The sequence below is a fragment of the Falco biarmicus genome, chromosome 1, assembly GCF_023638135.1.
Source record: "Falco biarmicus isolate bFalBia1 chromosome 1, bFalBia1.pri, whole genome shotgun sequence".
NCBI classification, from domain to species: Eukaryota; Metazoa; Chordata; class Aves; order Falconiformes; family Falconidae; genus Falco; species Falco biarmicus.
The window spans coordinates 82130118-82145318 of record NC_079288.1 but is presented as its reverse complement, the minus strand read 5'-3'; the positions used below and the strand labels follow the sequence as shown (position 1 = coordinate 82145318).

Below are 15201 nucleotides of genomic sequence, written 5' to 3'. Positions count from 1 at the left end.
AAACTATATGGGTTGGACAGCACCCTGGAAATCATCTAGCCCAAAAAAAGCAGTTCAGAGCAGGTCCAGCTAGATCAGCCTACACAGGGACTTGCTGAGTTTTGCATAGCTCCAGAGATGGAGTTTCCAAAATCCTTCTGGGTCTGTGCTTCTGAGCAATAAACCTCGTGGTGAAAACCTTTATCCTTTTATCTATCAGAATTCCTTCTGTTTCAACTTGTGTCCATTGCCACAGGACTCTGCGAAGTGTCTTGGTTTGTCCTCTGTATACTCTGGATTAGGTTGCTGGACACAGCAATAAGATCTCCCTTTGCCTTCTCTGTTGCTGCTCACACTTCATATTCTCCAGCCCCTTGACCATCCTGGGGAGGCACTCCCCACTCACTCTGGTATGTCCATGCCTTTCTTGTTCATACTGGAGATCTCAAAACTACACAAAACTCCAGATCCTACATCACATGTAAGACGATGTTCTCAAGAACTTCTGATGCTTTACCTGTAGGTTTTCCACTCCTTCAAAGATATTTGTAATTAGTCCCTCAAAACTGAGTACAACTACCACAGTTGTATGAAGGATGCTGTATATACGTGGCTACCAAACTCATAGACAGAATCTCAGGAATGCACCAAGTCCTCAACAGTAAGACAGAGAAAACCAATGACTAACAGTTATGGGAAGAAGGGAAAAGCAGCAGGTAGTAAGCAATGGCTTTAAATGCTGATAGTCTCTGCTAACTTGAAAGAAACTTCTCCAAACAGTCATATCAGATAAAATGTTTATGTAGGGTGGAAACCTAAAATTAAGGACGGTTGACTCAAAAAATGAAAATCTGCTATGTCACTGACCACAAAGTGCCCCCATATACTGTGCAGTCTTACAAATTATATTTCAGACAAAAATATAACATGGAATGACATTAGCAGACTGTGTGGAGCCTCAATTGGATTTATGCTGAGATTTGCAACACTCACAGTTCTTCCTAGGACTTACAGATTTATCTAAATATTTGTCACCGAACACACCTAATTTTATAAGTCTGAAAAATACCAAGCAACACAGCACAGAGCTTGCAACTGTAAGATCTGTGAAGAAGCCAATCCCTTAACTTGGCTTCAGGGCCACATGTGGTTGTACTCTCCAGATGTATCTGCCATGCTGGGCTTAGCACATAATTAGCCTGGAGGGATTGTGCCATTTTTCACTTTTACTCCATAGCCAGGTGGGTTAGGGGACTTGCCTGAGATGGAGGAAGCCCACGTTTAAGTGAGTTAAGTTTTTTTCACTGCATGGCTCTCTTTCTAGACTAAGGCGATTGCTCTGTACATGGCTACAAGCAAATATCTGGAAGCCTGTGAAATTTTCTGTATGGGAGATAAGTGTTACAGAAGTATGAATGAACAGCAAAATGGGTCTTCAAGGTGCTGAGATAGAAGCTGTAATGTGGTTTACGTTCTCCTGTGAATCTAGTGCCACATGTTAAACTTTAAATAGGCACTGCCATCTCTAATACAGAATTGCATGTTTTGAAAAATTCCCAGCTCCTGGTTCAACTCATGAAAATCTATTAACCTCATATTCTACATGGGTATAGTCCCATCACCACGATGGGACTTCTCTGCACAGTTTGAGGCAAACCAAGCCATATGTTTGAATATTTGCACCAAGGGAGTCAAACAACAGAGATATTCTCACCTCATTGACATTTTCCTAGTTTTATTTGGCTCATGAAACATAAAAATGCTGGAATCGGAAAGTAAAAAGTATTTTAATCTGCTGGACATGATGAAAAGCAATGCCTTTGAGTAGCAGTCTGGCTAATCTGTTGGGGAGTGATTAGGCATTAATAGCAGCTTCGTATACTTAATAAAGTTTGCACAGCCAATTTGCACTTTATAAAGTGTGGCATTGTTCTGGAGTGTGGCCCTGACTTGGGCTTTATGAAGCATGCAGGAGGCAATACAGACTTTATGAAGTCCACATTGAGGACAAGTATCAAGTTAAGTAGAAAAAGCACAACCAAGCCCTGATATGTGACTTGGAAACTCATGCCCATCTGTTCCCTAAAAGTTCCCATTTCATTGATGCCATAGGATTGGACTCAAAACACAAGTCTTGAGCATATTTTACTAGTTGATTAAATTATTCAATATTCAGTTGTCCAGAATGCGAAGTAAATTCTAGTTGTATTAGAAAAATAAAATCAAAGAAACTAGAAAACAACTATGAAATACACTAGTACAAAAAATTAATCAGCATAGTTGTATGTGGTTGCTTGTATAGATCTTTCCATAATCAGCTGTACAAGCTTATAGGGAAAAAGTATGGCTAGCAGGACTGTTATTCTGTGGGTTTCTCCTGCAGACCACCTTCTTCTGACAAAAATTATAACCTACTTTTGAAAACAAGGCACTCATTATGGGACAACTGATAATTTGCAGAAGGAAGGGTTATGGAGCACAGCAGAGGAAACCTTTCTCAGGTGTAAGCCCTGATCAGTGCAATAAAAAGCCATGGATCTTCTAGGTCTTTCTCTAATTGCTAAATTTCTTTCTTTATAGTGGCACAACTTCAGCAGGACAGAGGAAGAGGAAAAGTGAGAAGGAGGAGGTGTGAAGAACCCACTTCTCAAATCAGCCAAGAGCTCTCAGTTGCTGTCAGAGGAGGTAGAAGGTAGGTCTTTGAACCCTAGACAAAGAAGGAACTGAACTTTGTTGTCTTACTTCCCAGGCAAGTTTCTTCTGACCTCAATGTTATTTCATCATTAGAAAAAATAAATTTCACCTTCTGAATGAACACAGATCTGATCACTGGATGCAAATTTATCTTCAGAAGTACTGTGTCTGTTCTTGAGACAGGCACCTTGTAAAAAGCCTACACAGGGGCAGGCATCAACCACAAACGAACTGAAATATCCAAAACTCTTGGGCAGCGTGCCTATCTTCAGGTCCTGGAGAATGGATTAAGGCACCTTAGTTTCCTGCGGCAAGGCACCCGGGAGGTGGGATCCAAGGTGCAGCCTCTCAGGGTTTGTTCTCAGCTCTCAGCTTACCGTGTTGGTTGTTGCTGAGGTCACCTTGAGGCATCCAAATCCCCACGAATTCCCACTGTAAAGGGAACTGAAGCATCCAAACATGATTTCTACCAAGGACATGTGAGAAGGCCAGGTACCTAACAGTGCATTCTCATGCCTAAATATTAGACAAGTCCATACCTGCCTGATGTCTTGACCCCTTTCGGTCAGCAGGGCCTGACCATCTTGTCTTTACCCTCAGTGAGGACACTCACTGGTTCTGAATGGCTGTGCTCCAAGTTTCAAACTGGGCAAAATTCCCTTTATCCAAAATAAAACCCTGCTTAATGAAGGGCTGCAGAAAATGGCTCTTATAAAAGACACATTAATAAGACTGGTTGTCGGCTCTTCCTCCGCACATCCTTATGATCCACTGTGCAAATTGAACTTTAAGTTTGTGACTCTCCTTCAAAACATTACAAATGCTTTTGTATCTCATTGTAAATATAATCTGTATTGAGTATGGCTTAAGAGAGAATGAAGCTTCCTTTTTTTTTTTAATTTCTCAATGCATAGGTTGCCTATGAAATATAGAAAGTAGATGTTTATTAAAAAACAGACACAAAAAATTAACAGCTCTAAACATCGTATGGAATTTTTTTTCCCTACTTACATTATCTTAACTCACTTTTGAGGACAACTGACCATTCAGATCCATATTTTGCCATATTTTGATTAATTATGGCACAAAACCTATTAGTTTACAAATTGGTTGTTTCGGAATTACAGTTTTAGTTATCTTGCATGCAATAGTTTAGCAGGTTTTAGGTTACTGCATTGTGGACACTGGAAAGGATCTTTTCCTTTTTAATTCAAAAATTATTAAAGTATGTCATTACAATGTAGGTGACACAATCCTTCCAGCTACCAAATCTATGAGCTAACATGATTGATTTTATCTAGTTTAAATCAGTATGAAATTGATTAAATGACCTGGCAAATTCTGTCATTCAGCCTGAGACAGAAAAACCCAGCGCAATGTTTCAACAGCTGCTTCATTGCTTGCCCATTACTTAACAACTAAAATACAGCAGTTCATGTATGACTGGGCAACGTACAGATACTGGTTTAGAGCATCATTATGAATCTGGTAAATAGGTTTAGACCAGGGATATGAAAACAAACTCTGTAATCTTCTGTAGCAGTATTTAAAGGGCTTATGATTGGCAGCATAACAGATTGTATTGACCAAAAGAGCCGTGGACATCTGGCTTTCTAGACCTACAGATGAAAAAACATATGTTATAAAAAAATATAGTGTGAGAGGGGAAAAAATAGTTGTAGGCTGAATACATAAGCAAGGGTCAAAGCTAACAGAAATCCAATCCTGACACCAATATTGCTCCAACAACGGGTGAATCATGTAGGGCTGTTGGGCAATGCAGAAATATTGACTTGATGACCATCAAATAGTTGAGTGGACAGCTGAGTATCTCTGCAAAGCTCAGGGATCTCTCTGCTTCACCTTCCCTGATGAGAAGAATAATTTACATTGCATTACAAATGCCTACAGTTTACCAGAAGTGTCTTGTGTTCGTACCTTCAGACGTTTCACCAAGCTTCAACTGTGTAACTTAAAAAGTGTAACTGTTTAAAATCAAATTAGGGCCTATTACAGTTTTCAACATCAGTCCCAGTTTTTCCATGCTTACAGTTCTGGAAACAACACATCCATTCAAAATCATTGCAAGTGAGTTATGAAGAGACTGAACCGTTCACTCCTAATTTACTGTTCGATGTCCTTTTTTTCAAATGTTAATGTCAAAGTTGAGGTCATAAGCTTACCATCATTTGTCTGTGCTGTTCCCTGTTGCAGCTCACAAAAAGGCATATGAATTTTATAGCCCCATCTTACAGTGTGGGCTATTAAAACAGCAACATTTCTATTGGTTTAGGGAAAAAAGAAATTATTTCTAAATGTAAAATAGGAAATAGAGATGTTGCTTTACATAACACCAAATGCTACACAGTGGCATACCTTTCATTTTTGTCAGTGGTCGATGAAAAAGAACATATATTAAAAATTATATATGTAAATTGTGCTCAAGAAATGAGGGGTAGAGATTAGAGAACTTTACTCTTCTTGAAGTCAGTATAATACATTTCAGAGACTAAATAAACAAAAATCACACCAATTTGGCTGGAATTTTGAAAGGTGCTAACTCAGCATACTGCTGCAAGTTTCTGCTGAATTGAGCACTTTTTATTCTTTGAAACAAACATCTGTGATTCAGTGTGATAGATTTTAATATAGTTAGACAATACAACAAGATGTGTTTTAGAGGAAAACATCAGTATAAATGAATGGTTCTTGCAAGCTCCATAATACCCACTTCTAAATTATGTTGAATAATAGATTTCCCTCCAGATTACTCCTATCAGCTAAGAATAATCTTTTGTGTTACTAACTGAAGTCAACAGAACAGATAAAAGGGTCTTTTCCCCAAAAACATGATATCAACCATTTTAAACTGGAATCTTTACATAGTATACTAAATTACAGCATTTGTGTATGTCAGTGATTTAAGGTGACTTAATGCACTGAATTAAAAGATGCCAAGGCACAATACGTAGTACAGCCAAGCACACTACAAATCACAGAATCATTCAGCTCTATTGTTTGTTTTCATGGTCTCACTAGGTGAAGTTACTCAAAGCCATTCTAAAAAAGGGCAAGGTGTGTGGGGGGGTGAGAAGTAAATTCATTCTGAGACTAGGAATAGGATGTTATTCCCCAACAATTAGCAAATAGGACCCCCAAGCCAGAGCCAGCTTCAGTCTGTTTTAGGCTTTTAAGATTTTCCTAGTCAATTTTATCCCAGCCTCAGCTAGGTGTGGCCTTTTACAATTCTAGCCCCAGGTTTCATAAATAATATTATGCAATACAGGCCTCAAATGAGACAATTGCTTTGATTTCAAGGGGCACAGTCTTTAAGCAGACCATAAAGTCATTGCTCCTTACAATCCCAGATCTAGCATCCTCAAGAAAGCCTGAAAGTTCTCTAGATACTTGTAAAAGTCCATTGCATAACATTTTATTTCATGTTCAGTAATCATTTCATCACTGGGTTCGGATGATAAAGTGGATACAGATGTTCATTAGCAACAAAAACACTCACAAACAAGGAAGCATTCCAAGAAGCTGCTAGCAACTCAGAAGTCCAAGGCTGACCATAACATGTTGCAGTGTCACAAACATCTATCTTTAGACTAAAAAGGACATCTGTTCCCTCCACCATCTACTGGAGTCCCAAGCAGATTTTCTCTTCCTACCCATACTTCAAGGGTAAGGCTATTTTATACAGGTTATATTTAAGCCTCGGTTCCCTAAGCATGCAGAAGAGTTCGCAACTCTCCAGACAGCCGGGATTTGCTCCTACAAATCTTGCCATACCAACAGTCTTCCCTACCACACCTTTTCCCAAAAATCTCCACTGGCTGAGAGGCAGAGACTCACAGCCTGGCTTCGCTGATTTTATTTCTGGCAGTAACAATAGGTAGCAAGAAAGATTCCTCCAGGGGTCTTTTCCAGAGGTATTTTCTCTCCCAGATTCCCCATGGAGGAGGAAAACACAAAGAAGATCATCTGCAGGGAGCGACAGCTTCTGTTTGTCATGTCAAAAATCCCAGACTCTATCCCTGTCCTCTGGAGGGAATCATTCACACAGAGAAGATTAGCCAAAAGGATTAGCATGCAGCCGGATTATCCACACACATGGCTCAGTCAACTAATAAACCGGCACCTTGATGCGTTTTCTGCCTTTAACCTCTCAGTTACCAGACTTGTGGTACTTTAAGCATCGCCATATTTTAGGAGATGTTGAATACACGATTGATGAAGGGACATTTGTGGCTCATCTGGCATGTCTGAGTCATTTCTCATCAGCCACAAGATGTCAGTGTTGCTGAATGTTATTATTCTTACCTGCACAGAAGCATCTACAGATGTTGCTGAGGCTGGCTGTCCACACTGGGCTTTATTCAGTAAGCTTAGCAAAAAACCCGAGAAATAACACACGATCGAGGGCAATAAAAGCGACACACACTTTGGTGTTAACCATAATAAGTAAAATTTAAACTACACGGTTATCACTGTCACCTTTTCCTAACATGCAAGTCCTTGTGTCTTTTCACAAGTCCCAGCTCATGCAACACTTGAGCTTGGTAGATGGTTCCTGCACAGCAACATGACTCGGAAAGGGGCAACCAGAGCTGTTTCATCACGAAGAAGTTAGTGCATCCCACCAGGAATGAAGCTGTCCAGGAGCTCCGACTCCACCAACTCTCACTAAATATGTTATCTGAAATCAAAGGGCATGCTAATAGCTATCTCCCCATTTTACTCCCGATATGTACTTCCACACCCTTCTGGCTTCAGCAGCAAACTCTGCCCACATGGCTCCATCACAGAGATCTTTCTGTGCCCAGGCTCGTTTCCTCTCTGTACGAGCACGCGCTTTTGGAAGGCCAAACTACAAATCAGTTTAGTGGGCTATCTGGTTTTTAAAACACCATTTCCTCTTCCCAAGCCTTCCCAAAAGGCCAAGGTCAGGCAGAAAGGGAACTTTTGAACCTATATTGTTGTGGACTTAATGTATTGTGAAACTGCACCTCGGATTTCCTCTGCAGACTGACCAGCCCCTAAGTTGATTATTTTTCTGCTTCCTTCTTGGTTGCAGGAGATATGCTTCACCAAACACTGACTTGACTTCCACTTCTAAGTATAGCAGAGCATGGGTACAATTAGCATGAGAATTCCTGTTTACATTATTTGCTGCCATTCATGTTGTCTGTACTTGTTTACTTTTGAAATCGCAGGAAGCGTGACTTGGTGGGAGTAGAGACAGGACTGTTCACTGTGGAAAAAAAATAAGATTAATAGAGATAGATGAATTTAAACACCCTTGCAGTCATAAAAATACACAATGGAAACATGGTTATTTGAGTTGGGAACTTAAGTAGATGGTTTAATACATTTTATCCATCTATACATTTTTTTCAAAAATATGAATGTATCTCCCAATAGTAAATCCAGATATTTCAATTGTGGGGGACGTATTTTAGGGGGTAAAGAAGATTTTATCTAATTCTTATGACTTTTCCCCAGCTGCCTCCCCTGCCCCTCTTTCTCTCCCCAAAACACAAGCCATTCTTTGAAAAATACTGCCATAGGCAAAGCAACAAAAATAAACCTTGGAGAAAGTCTTTCCTGTTTCCAAATCTTCCCTCCACATGTGCTAAGCACCTCAACTAGGAAAATCCATTCCTAGTTTAATAAAAACCATTCTTCATAAAGACAACTTCTGACAGCTCCTCCCTGTTCCATTGAACAGTCTGGTTGTAAGGAACATAAATCCCTGTATTTACCTCCGTCCCATTTCTGCATTGTGTCGGAGGTACCGTCTTCTCTGACGGAGTCAGATTCTGTTTGCTTGACATGTTTCTGCCTCCCCTGTTAGTGACAGCCGGCACAAACGTGCCAGTATTCACAGGTCTGAGGCCGCTGGCGTGCCCGACCGTTGTGCAGAGGTGCGGGCTGGCTCCTTGCTGTGTGTACAGTGACCATTTGTCTGCACTTCTCAGCTGCCTGGAAATCTGGTAGATGAATGCCCAAAGTGGTAGAGTTGGCAGGAACACAGTGGAGAGATTCTCAGAAAAGTCTGATGGTTTCTGCTGAACTAGCTTGCCTCATTTAAAAGTTGCATTTGCAACAAAGTCATCTCAGGATGAGGATGGGGATTTGTCTTTTTTTTCCTGGGGTCCCACTCAGTTAAGGATGTTTTCACGTGAATTCTAAAATTTCCAAGCTATTTACCAAAATGATGTAGGCTTGCTGAGACTCTGCATTAAGCCCTCGGGGAGATGGATGTTAGTTTTTAATATAATTCCTGGAAAAGTTAAAGAGGTGACTGAAGCAGAGTTATTTGATCCAGCTCACACGTACATAGCAGGCTAGCTTAGCTAAACAAGGTATTGTGCTTCAAATAACTAGAGCAGTCTGAGAGGTAAAGGTTGGGACAGGACAGCATGGGAAAGGATTTCATCAGCCCAAAATTAATAAAGACAGGGATGGAAATACAAGACTTAGAAACTAGAGAGTGGAGGAGTATCTTATTTCAGGCACCCTAGTGTAAAGGTGAAACAGCCTCATTAATGTGCACTCTGGCATAAGCCAGTTCTGGCACCAGAGCTCTGCGTTAAGGGTATGCCTTTTTCACCTGCTTTTGTTTTTCCTCCCCCCCTAACAAACTTGGGATTTTGCTGGTAGGAGGTAGAGCAAGGCATAATTCTAGGGCACATATTCTTATTTTTGGCTTTTTTGAGTCAGGACTTACAGAAAGAAAACTACAGCTTTGATTTTCAATTATAAAAGGGGAAACTTCAGCTGTATTGTTTAATTCAGTTTCACATGCAATAACCTTTCAAATGGTGCTTGAAAGTCAAGTCAAATTTCAATATAAATGATATTGTCGGGTTAACATTAATGTATGAGACACTGCCCTTTATGTTTCGCTATCATCCCTTTGAATGTGTTGAACAGTAATTTTATTAGAATCATAAAAATCTTCAATTTCCTCTCTAGATTTAACCAGTGCCAAGAGCAGTAAGAGTTATGCTTCTGTCTCATTTGTAAGGTTTGCGATTATTTTAACATCTCAGTTTTTGCAGGTCTTGTGTACTTAGATCCCAGGCTTGTTACTTCTTTGCTTAGAAATACCTTCCCAGAAAGAATTGCTCAAACTATTTAGTCCTTACTTGCTTCTTAACAAGGACGTTAGAAGTGGAAGGATAAAAAAAAAAAAAAAGTATGGAAATATCCTGACACCAATGTGTTTCATGATTTGACTTCAGTGAGCATTCAGTGCTGTGAATTAAACAAGGGCACTGGAAAGTTATTTAAATATGTATCAGATGCTGATAAATAGTCGGGTTTTAACGTGAGAAATTTAAGCCCACAAAGTAATTTCTTGAGAAATATTCAGATGACAGAAAACAGTAGGGAGAGAAAAGATGCAATCTCAGCTTAAATTACAGCCTTTCAACACACGGCTCTGCTGCTGCAAGAAAGAAAACATGTGACCACAAGAACCACGGGGGCAAAGAGGGTGCAGGAAGGCTGCAGGAGAAGTGTCACCCTGCACCCACAGAGACCAACCTTGGTGGTCCCAGCACCCCATCACCAATGCAGCCACCTCCCTCTGGTACAAACCACTGTGCAAAGGGATGGAAAATCAATCCCTGCCAGCTGGGAGCTGAGGATGCATCCATTTCTGTACTGGATGAACCAGCAGTGGTGGATCAGGTGTGAAGAGCTGACTCATCTTTTCCCGCAATGCAGCAAACTTGGCCATGAGCAAGCGCTTTGTCTCCCCAGCCAAACACAACCCTTGCCCGGCACGGATGGGTGTCCAGGGGCTGTCATACACACCCCACCCACACTCACCCCCCACCTTCCTATGCCCAGAGCTTCCCAGCCTCCCCACCCCATGAATAATCCTGTCCAGAGGTCGCTGTAGGTTTTGAGCAGCCACCTCATTCATGCTTTCCTCACCTGATTTGAAAGAGGAATCACTTGTACCGGCTGAATGCCTTTAGAAATGATAAATGCTGCACAAAGGAAAATAGATTTCCATTTTTTAATTATTCCACATTCAGACTGTGTGCAAGACGTGACTGCTTGGACAGAGGTAGCTTGTTTAACACTTCAAAATTCACAAATGGGTGGATTAACTTTAAAAAATTCTTGGTGGGTTTTTTGTCTTTTTTTTTTTTTGCCTTGACATCTCTTGGAAAAAGTTTTCATCAAAAGCTGCTCTGCTGTTTCTTAAAGAAAAATAGTGTTCTGGCCTTGTGAAAAGGCAAAATGAAATATTCCAGCCCACCTCAATGCTTCTGGGGCTTGGAATATGACAGGACCATCATTTCAGGGATAGGAGAGGCATTTTGCTGCTGTTATGAATACTTCCCCAAACCTGGCCAAAACAACAGCTTCATCTTATGCAGTTTCAGTCAACTCATTAAGGTTTAAAAATGCGACTTCTAAAAACCTGCAAAGTGTAACTTCAGTCCCAGCATGCAGGCGCAGAACTGGTGTTCCTCGGGCTTCTTCTGCCAGGCTTGTGAGCTGCCCTCACAAAATGGGTTTATTAGGCATTAAGCCATAGATTTCACAAGTGTTACAGGGCAAGACTTTCATGGATGACCACTGGCAGGTCATCTTACTTTTTCAGACACCTTACTACAGACACCAGTTGTATGATGTCCACATATCTTTGCTGTGAACACATAAAGCACTATAAAACACTAAAGGCTCTGAAATAGACTATCATAATGATCTTATCCTGGTGCCTTTTTGACACAGAGGTGTCTGGCTCCATTCAGTATCTGTATGATAGCGTCTAACAATGGCTCTTTACAACGCCACTGTGAGCAGAAACATAGTAGTTGGTGGAATTGTTGAGCTCCTGTAACAATGAAAAGGACAGAAGGAAGCCTAGGATGAAACTAATAATCCCGTATTAGTCACTAAACAAAGCCAGAGGCCATACATAAGAACGGGACTAAAATACCTGTGATCACATCATTTGAGCGTTCAGCATGATGTGAAAGAATCAGTGTAAAGCTGGTATTTCAAAAAATCTTTAATTATGCTATTTTTTAACCTTAAGCATTTGATTTACCCTTTAACATTCACAGAATGTAGGATTTTTTACTCATGCATTAGCTATGCAATGCACCCTCTCTAAATTCACAGCATTTTGATCTAAAACAGCCCAAATATTTGGAAATTATTTATTGTGTGCCCAAGGATTGACTTCTAATTATGTACTAATATTTTAATTTCTTCAGAATTTTCTTTAATGTTTTGCAAGGTAAGCAATGATTTTGTAGAACTGCATACCCTTATATTAGCTTCAGCGACATCCAGCCTTGCCCTGGGTTTATTTTTAGTGGAAAATATCCTGACACTTTACACTTTAAGCATCAGTCATGCCATGAAACTAACCTACAAGAACAATCTGGATCACCCTCCTTCTGAAGGTCACACGTATAATGTCAGTAGGACATAACACTTTGCGTCCAGAAAATGCTTAAGTGTGTTTCTGAATTAAGGCCTGTATAGCACATCAGTTATGGTTATTTGCAAGTTACATTTCAATATCCAGCTTTTCAGGCTCTGTGTTTGTGTAGTTGCAACTTTCCACCTCCCCCGCACTGATTTAAGTGATGTTATTCTTGGCTAATAGTAATTGTGAGAAAATTGAATTCCATCTGTTTTCACCAAAAGCAGAAAATAGAATGTGAGAATCAATAGAAGACTGCACTTGTTATACACATTTGTCACAATCAGTGACTTTGCTAAGGAAACATGTCCGCAGGTATGATTTGCAAAATAAATAGCAAGTCACAGCATCTGATCACCAGCTGGCTTATTTAAAAGCCAGAGCCCCTTCGACAGCTACGGATCATGAACTTTCAGACATTGCACGGCCCCTCCAGACTCGCTCAAGGGGAAAGACATCTTTCACCATACAAATGGATGGATGAGAATTTTAATACCAGTATAGAACTGGTTGTGCATTCATCATCAAAGTTTTGGTTTTACAACTGGTAGTTTCTCCATCTTAGATGATCACATTCATGCTGATTAGTCCATATCCCTTTTAATTTCAAACTTAGTTACTGTGCATCACCAGAGATTTCTATATGACTAATACCAGCATCATTTCAGGTTTTCTCCCTAGTTCATGTTGTCAGAATTGAAATCCCTGTGGCTCCCCTCGGCTGAGCTGTCTCAGTCATGGTCATGACTAAACCGCATAGAGGCAAATTCACAGCATGCTATTAAGCCCTAGCAAGCCTGTGCTTCACCTACAGGCACACCACTCATTCTTCGAATCTATATTCTAGCCACCTCGTAGGGACATAGCAGTGTCTTATCTGCCTGTTTTTATCACAACCATAAGCTGTGTGGACCATTTTGGGACTCCTTGAGCAAGAACTGCTAGATCCGTTCCCAGAGCACTGTGTGTTTAATGTGTGCTTTATCACAGTTTGCAACACCGTTGCCTAATTCTGCTACAGTCTCTGCGCAATACAGCATACTTTTGCAGATGGTGCTGTGACACAGTCAATGCCACCTCATGGTTTCCTGCTGTGTTAACAAAATCCAGTTTGGTAGTGGTAGCAAAACATCTCCTCCAGGCACCATCTCCCTACCCAAGTGGGCAACACACCCGCACAGCCTGGCCCATCCCCAGTTAAAGCACAGCTCCTGGGGTGCAGCAAGGCAGGACCCGTCCATCCACCAGACTGGTTGCTTTGTAGCTTGGAATCTCCTCTGCACCGTGCAAACCTCACCTTCAGGTTGGTGGCACAAGATGAACCTGGGCTCACCTGCACCTGCTGCCACCAGAAGGAGGACCAAGGCCACCCCAGCTGTGTTAGCCAGGAGGTCTTCCCAGGAATAACAGGGCCGGGGCAGCGCCCATCCCCCTGCCCTGGGCACTGGTGGGGCCGCCCCGCGGGGCCTGGGCTCAGCGTTGGGCCCCTCACGGCCAGACAGACACTGAGGGGCTGGAGCGTGTCCAGAGCCGGGCAGGGGCTGGGGCAGGGGCTGGGGCACCAGCCTGGGGGGCGGGGGGGTCAGCCTGGAAAGAAGGGGGCTGGGGGGGACCTTATTGCTCTCTACAGCTGCCTGAAAGGAGGTTGTAGGCAGGTGGGGTCTGTCTCTTCTCCCAGATAACAAGCAACAGCACAAGAGGAAATGGCCTCAAGTTGCGCCAGGGGAGGGTTAGATTGGGTATTGGGAAACATTTCTTCACTGCAAGGGTGGTCAAGCATTGAACAGGCTGCCCAGGGAAGTAGTAGAGTTACCATCCCTGGAGATATTGAAAAGCCATGTAGGTGTGGTTCTTAGTGACATGGTTTAGTGATGGACCTGGCAGTGCTGCATTAACAGTTGGACTCAATGATCTTAAAGGTCTTTTCCAGTCTAAACAACTCTGTGATACTATGAATTTAAAAGGTCATTTGGGGGTTCTTCAGTCCTTATGAGACTTACAATCAGGTAACTAGAACAGTTTTCATGAAATGTGGACGCTCAACCTTAAAAGCTCAAGTGCCTTGAGCTTCAAAGTTAATGCCTGTTGTTTGCCAAAATGCACAGGAAAAAGGTGTGTTTGACTGCTGCACAGCAACAGTAAAAAGAAAAGTCATTAAAAAGGAGCATTGTTGGATGAATAATGCCATTATGTTAGTTAGCAATACGCCTTCATCTGGAACTCTGTTTGCCATACACGGCTTGAATTTTAGCAGAGCGTACACGCAGTAAAACCTGGAAAGTCCAAAGTGGTTAATTACAATGTTCAGCAGCCTAAAAAGACTCCCATAGGTAGAAAGATTTAAGGCAGTATAACAGCCTTCAATTTAGAGGGAAGCAAGTAAAAGGTGACAGAACAGAGGTGTGTAACAGAAAAAACAACTTGGGAAAAATAGGGTAAATTGGGTGTTTAGTTTTTCCTAGAGGCTTCCTTATAGGTCAATGCAGTTATAACATAAAAATTCTTAAATGAGTCACAGAAATACTTTCTACAGTGCCTAACTGCTATGAAAATGTTGGAGGAAACAAGGAGTCAACAGCTTTAAAAGAGGGCAGATACTTAAATTTATATCTGCAATTATCCTAACTGAAATAAAACATATGGAGATCGATCTGTAGCAGGGTACAGAACAAAAGCCAGTTTGCTGAACTCCAAGCTCCGTATGATACAGTTTTATTGTATCAGCTGACAGTAAAGTGAAGCTCTTATGCCATAATAATAAGCCATAGTTCCATGGTACAGTGAGTCCCATATGCAAACACGTTTTCCCAAATCTTACTTTTGAAAATTCTGAGGGTTTACGAATGTCAGCAACACACACAGCAGTGTAATATTCACAGAAGTTGCAGAGAGAACTGCAGGTATTATTTCTCTCCCAGCCAATGCAGAATCTCTCCCTGCCTTTTCCAGCAGGAAATGGCCAGCTTAGGAATGGGGACAGCATGTGGCTCCAGTCAAACTGAACGTAATGGGAAATGGAAAACACTGAATGGGGCAAAAGTTCATGAGTTTGGTGCCAGTAATTG

The 15201-nt window shown here is 41.4% G+C and overlaps 1 long non-coding RNA gene across 7 annotated transcripts in view; it reads right to left on the bottom strand.

Annotated features, from left to right (window-relative positions):
* Positions 1 to 5212: 5212 nt before the first annotated feature.
* The window catches only part of LOC130153341 (uncharacterized), a 54793-nt gene continuing 44804 nt past the window's right edge, over positions 5213 to 15201 (bottom strand). For 3 of the 7 annotated variants that reach the window (XR_008823334.1, XR_008823338.1, XR_008823339.1), the window contains 3 exons: positions 10624 to 10679; positions 8439 to 8959; positions 5213 to 7927 (listed from right to left, as the gene is read on the bottom strand). This is a non-coding gene — a long non-coding RNA (uncharacterized LOC130153341). Of the gene's footprint in view, positions 7928 to 8438; positions 8981 to 10623; positions 10680 to 15201 lie in introns of all 7 variants that reach the window. The other 4 variants (XR_008823337.1, XR_008823341.1, XR_008823335.1 and 1 more) reach the window with 2 other exon arrangements.